This window comes from Gossypium arboreum, chromosome 12, assembly GCF_025698485.1.
Source record: "Gossypium arboreum isolate Shixiya-1 chromosome 12, ASM2569848v2, whole genome shotgun sequence".
In the NCBI taxonomy this organism is placed as follows: Eukaryota; Viridiplantae; Streptophyta; class Magnoliopsida; order Malvales; family Malvaceae; genus Gossypium; species Gossypium arboreum.
Window position 1 is genome coordinate 59,428,694 of NC_069081.1, and position 5,923 is coordinate 59,434,616.

The window sequence follows — 5,923 nt, forward strand, 5'->3', positions numbered from 1 at the left end:
TTTTGGGTTTTTTAAAGGAAACCTGGACTTTGGCCTTTAGACCTTATAATTAATTGGGGATAAAATATGACACAAAGAGCCTTGTGGTTTAGTGGCAAGTAGCATGTGGAGCATCTGAGGGGAGGCATGGGTTCGAATCCCATGGCAAGCAAGGAGCATTTATTTTGCTAACAGGGGGCGGCAAGAGTTGGTGTTGAATTTAAACTCTAATGTTGGAGGGATCCCACATCGGGAAGCTAACATAAGAGTGGATGCGAAGCTGGCTTTAAATAGAGAGAACCATGAGGAGAGTAGAGGTACCTTTCTTGGCTGATCCCTTTCGCTGTATGGCGTGCTCGTTTGGGTTGGGCGTCGGCTAAGAGTGCTCGGAGTGTGGATTAACTCCAGTCTCCTATCAGGTGTGTATTTCTTACTACTCTAGCTATAGGATGGCTACTTCGGGCCGCGATGGGCCAAAAGGGGTCATGTGGGCCTAATGGGCCTACAGGCCCAATTGGATAAGTTGTTTGATTGTGTAGTAAATATTGGGCTAGGCTAGGTGAACCTAATATTTGTGGCTAGATTTGGGCTAAAAGGGCCACACGAGCGTGTGAGCCCATTTAGGCCGAGAATGGGCTTTAGAGCCATTAGTATTGTTATCCATGTTTAGAATACTTTAGTTTACCAATTATTGAAATACCCTCGACTTGTAAAATTACCAAAGTACCCCTGATTTACATAATTATCGTTTTACCCTCGATTTACAGAATTACCATTTTACCCTCGATTTATAGAATTACTATTTTACCCTTGATTTACAGAATTGTTGTTTTACCCTTGATTTACAAAATTACTAAATACCCTTGGTTTACAAAATTACCAAAATACCCTAGTTTGTAAAATTACCAAAATACCACTGGTTTGTAAAATTACCAAAATACCACTGGTTTGTGAAATTACCGAAATACCCTCAATTTGTAAAATTACCAAAATACCACTGATTTACAAAATTACATAAATACCCTTAACTTTCTAAAAATTATAGAAATACCATTGGTTTACAAAATTACTGAAATACCCTTGGTTTGTAGATTTACCAAAGCTACCTTGTAGGATGAAATGACTAAAATACCCCTAATAGGTAAAAAGACCGTAAAGCCCCAGTAGGGTAAAGTGACCGTAATACCCTTGTATGGTAAAATGACGAATATGCCCTTATGTTCCGTATGACTGATGTGCTTAGGATTTACGTATATTGATATTGGAATAGTTAAGTTTGAGTGACAGGTGGTGGTTATCGTAGGTGATTGATTATGGAAACGTTTCAACTTCAACCCGTAACAGGTGTGTACTAACCCTCGTAATAGCTTAGATTAATATTTGCTGAAAAGTTGAAAGCTTCATATTTTAGTGATTCAGGAATTAATATTTAGATCTATTTTCTACGCACGTTTAAGTTGGATTCACAACGGATGTGGGGTAGGAAGGTATTTGGAACGTTCTTCAACGAGTAGATCTCTTGGTAAGTATTCGAACCTTCTTTCTATTTGTATCTTGTGGTTTAAGAAAAGCTGAAAACCCCTCTGTCGACTAAGCTAAAAGGGTTTTTAGTGTTATTTGGTTTGTTGGTGCTAGTGAGGATTAAAAGCTACCGATCGAGGAGTGTGTGAAAAGCTTGGAGCATCGGAGTAACTAAATCTAGTCATCAACTTCGGCAAAGGTATGAACCCAAGGGCCATTGTGGATGGTGGCCGAATGTATAAGTGATGATAATAGGTAGTTTTCGATTTGGTTTAATATTAACATGGTCTAATCTATTAACGGTTGATTATAGGAGAAATCACATAGGAGATCTCGACGAGGAATATCGCAAACAGGTGTGTAACGAACCCTTTTTCACAGCTTAAAACGATAAATGCCGAAAAGCCGAAATGCCAAAACTCTGGCATTTCGAGGACTTGTGAGCAAGCAAACGGTCATTAGTTAGTTAGATTCGTTGAGATGATGATCGGGAAGGTTGGAAAAGGTAAGAGCGTGATTTTTGGCATTCACGGTAAGTTGGGCCTCGAGGGGCTGAAACAGGGCCCAATGGGCATTCGGGCCCATTTGAGAAAAATTGGTAGAATATGGAAACTTGTTAAATTGCGCATAGAGACTAATAAAACTGTTATGGAATATAGGTTGAATAGGCCTAGATGACAAAATCGGCTAAGTAGGGCCATTAGGGGTTTTTAGGCCCAATAACTCGATTTCGCTAAAAATGGGCCGGAATCACTGTTTGCACCCATTAATTGTTAGTAACCATTAATGAACATGGAAACCCTAATTTTCAATAAAAATTATAGAATTACCCTTATAATATGAAAATGACCATTTTGCCCCTAGGTAAAAATGACCATTATACCCCTAGGGTTTATGTATGATTTTAATACATGGGATTTTGATAAACATGGTATGTATGATATGCACATGACATGTATGATATGCACATGATATGTATGATATGCACATGATGTAATCATAAATGCATTGGGTTGGGTGTTTATATGAATGGAGGAAGTGAAAAAGGGCTTATGCCCTAGTTATTAAAGGGCTTATGCCCTAATTATCAAAAGGGCTTATGCCCCAGTTATCAAAAGTGCTTACGCCCCAGTTATTAAAGGGCTTATACCCCAGTTATAAAAAGGGCTTTTGCCCCACTTATTAAAAGAGGCTAGGCCTCTAGTTATATGATAAAGCAGCTGGAGAGTTATGGCGGGGTGGGTCAAGTTAATCCCCACATGGTGTGTTGGTTGGTACGGGTGGAGAGTAGCGGATGGTGGGTTGAGTAGTCTCCCCAATTGGGCTTGCATTCTTTCATTGACATTATATGTGATATTGAAATGGGCCTATGGGCCATACCGTTTACAGTTAAAGGCTTCGGCCCAATAATATGAAATATGAAAAGGCTTCGGCTCAGTGTTATGAAAAATGAAATATGAAAAGGGCTACGGCCCAGTACATGTTGAGATTGGATTTGGGCTTAGGCCCAACAGGCTGTTATTGTTTTGGGCTTTGAAAGGGGCTTGTTGCATACTGAGTTGCCAAACTCACCCCTTTTCCTTAACCTTGCAGGTGAGCCTTGATGTGGGGACTTGGGCCGGAGGGGATTCAGAGTGGCCACGGTGATCGCCTTTGGACCTTTAAATAAGCGTTGGTTTTAATTTAATTTCCTTTAATTATTATTTATTTTTGGGTTGTAATAAGGCCATTTTTAATTTTTCTTTTATTTCTTTTCGGGATTATTTTATTTTTAATAACTTCAAACCTAGTTGATAATTGTTCAAATGGGCTAGACTTAGGACGTGTTTTCAAAAACGATACTTGTTTTCAAAATATCTCAACACCACGATTAATTGATTTATCAAAGACGTCCACTTAAACAAATTTAAACTCGATGTAACAAAGTGTGGCTATGGTTGTGGGCATGTCTAGGATTGGATCCAAACAAAGAGCTTGGTACTTAAGCAGCCTTCATGACTCACCTCCTCTGTCTCGGATAAATACCTGGTGCCCAGCTTCCATACACTTTGTTAACTCAACAAAATGTATGGTTTTTAAAATACTAAAACGGAACGTGGGTTTTCAACTCCAATATGGCATGTCAGATTCGGCCGTAACGTCTGGGCCGGGTTTGGGGTGTTACAAGGGTTCGTGTTCAAAAACTTACCCATGTGTGCCATGTTTGTATTTTGGTGTTTAATGAAGGAACATGAAAGTTTGATGGTTGATAAACATCTTTTGTCAAGTGGTTTTCCATGAAAACACCTAAAAAGGACCAAGTTGTAGAAGATGTAAAAGTGAGTAATAGAAAAGTGAAATAAAGGAAAATGTGGGTTGTTATAAGGTAGGATATAATTCGGCTAGACTTGGGAAATCAAGAGAATGCATGTATTGCATTATACGAGCCTAGGGACTAAAATGTAAAAATGTGCAAAGTTAGGGGTAAATAGGTAATTTTTCCATAGAGTAAGTTTCTGGGCTAAAATTGAAGAATGTGATGAATTAATAATTTAATCTGTTTATATAGACTCAAAACGACCAATTTCGGAAGTAGATCGTGGAAAACAAAAGGTTTTGGAATAGTCAAAATCCAAACCCGTAACATCATTCAGGTAAGTTTGTGTAACCTAATTGGATGTTTATGCATGTTGGCTTTAATTATTGTATCAAATTGAATGTGAAATGCATAAATCACGAATTGTATGAAAATGTCTATAAATTTGAAATTGATTGAAAAATGGGTTAGAATCCATTTGAATATGGAATTCCGATGGATAGGTCACTTTTCATGAAAAAATGGGATCCTGCATGTGTTGCAGAAAGGATTTAGCCCAGACGGGTAATCCATTGATCTCATTATAGAAAGGATTTAGCTCGGACGAGTAATCTTGAAACGAGCCTATTGAGCATACGTTTCAATTAGGATTTAGCCTGGACTGGTAATCTTAATGACCGGATTTAGCCTGGACTGGTAATCCAGATTAGTCTGTAGGGTATTCTTTGTCATGAAAAGTATTTAGCCTAGACTGGTAATCCGAGAACACCCTTAGAGTACATGGAACAGCTAGAATTTAGCCTGGACTGGTAATTCTACTGTAAGAGATGTGGCTCGAGAGTGTATCGGATAGTGTACTACAAGGTAAGAATTGATGGTTAATAAAATAGTACACATGGAGCATACTAAGTGATGAAATTGTAAGAGCATGCCCAAAGATCAATAATGAGATGGTTGTAATAACATACTTGATTTACCATGTTTATTAATATAAGGCGTTGCCATTATTATTTCAGTTTCTTTTCTGTGTGTATGAATAAACTGTTTTATAATAATGTCCTGAGAATAATATGATTATTCTTAAAATGTCCTTAGTCAAGTATTATTGTTGACTAGGACAACAATAATGCATTAAGACTAACATGTAGTTGATTGATGATAAAGAGTTGTCATTGATATGGAGTGTCAGAATCAATGCATGAATATGTGTGTTAGAGAACAACATATTGGACTGACCCGCTTTGAGTATGTTTCTTGGATTATTATGTAATTGGCACAACATTACTCATAGTGATTAATATGTATATGATCCTCAAACTTGAGATCATCATTATCCCAACATCATGAGCTGTATATTTTGATATAGTCAAACGTACACTGTAGCTGGTTGTTTTATAAAGGCTGATGTTGGATATACCACAATCTATGTAGAGGGATATGGTTGATCACTATAGGATAAGTCCCTTATACATAATGGGAGTAATATCTTAGGCCACTTGATTGAGTGAGACTAAAAATGCATGGCCATGCTCAAATAAGTTGATATGAGATGTCATACTTATTTGTGTATCATAGTCTACTCAAGGTATCAAGAAACATGGGATGGACTATGCAAGTGTGACTATTACATGACTTGTGTCCATTCCGGAGATAAAGGACTTAAGGATTAATGCATGAAAGGTTAATCACAAAAGGTTATGTCGAATCATGACTTCTTGTAACTTAGGTAGCAATGATGCATTGCTAGATGCCACTCATTGTTTGTAACATTAGAATCGTTCTAGTATTACTACTAACGTTACAAGAACCTACAGGGTCACACCCTATGGTTGAAATGAATGGAATAAAACATAGTTGGTATTGTGTTTGGTTGTCACATGAATTAAATTAATTATAGAATTAATTTAATTGGGCAATCAAATATCGAACATATTATATGTACAAGGATGTTGTACACATAAGGAGAACATAATTCTATTAATTTATGAATTTGGCTTGTATATAAATTTAAATAAATATAGTTTATCAAAATCTTTATTATAATTAATGTAATTATAATTTTCGGTTAAAACATTATTATATTTATTTATTTTAATTATGATTATTATGCTCAATTAAAATTTAATA

At 36.7% G+C, this 5,923-nt stretch overlaps 1 long non-coding RNA gene across 1 annotated transcript; it reads left to right on the plus strand.

Moving 5' to 3' along the window:
* The first annotated feature begins 285 nt into the window (after window positions 1-285).
* LOC128285161 (uncharacterized) lies at window positions 286-3,224 on the plus strand. Its single transcript, XR_008275587.1, has 4 exons — window positions 286-398; window positions 1,283-1,323; window positions 1,437-1,501; window positions 3,094-3,224. It is a non-coding gene; the product is annotated as an uncharacterized LOC128285161 (long non-coding RNA).
* The last annotated feature ends 2,699 nt before the right edge of the window (window positions 3,225-5,923 follow it).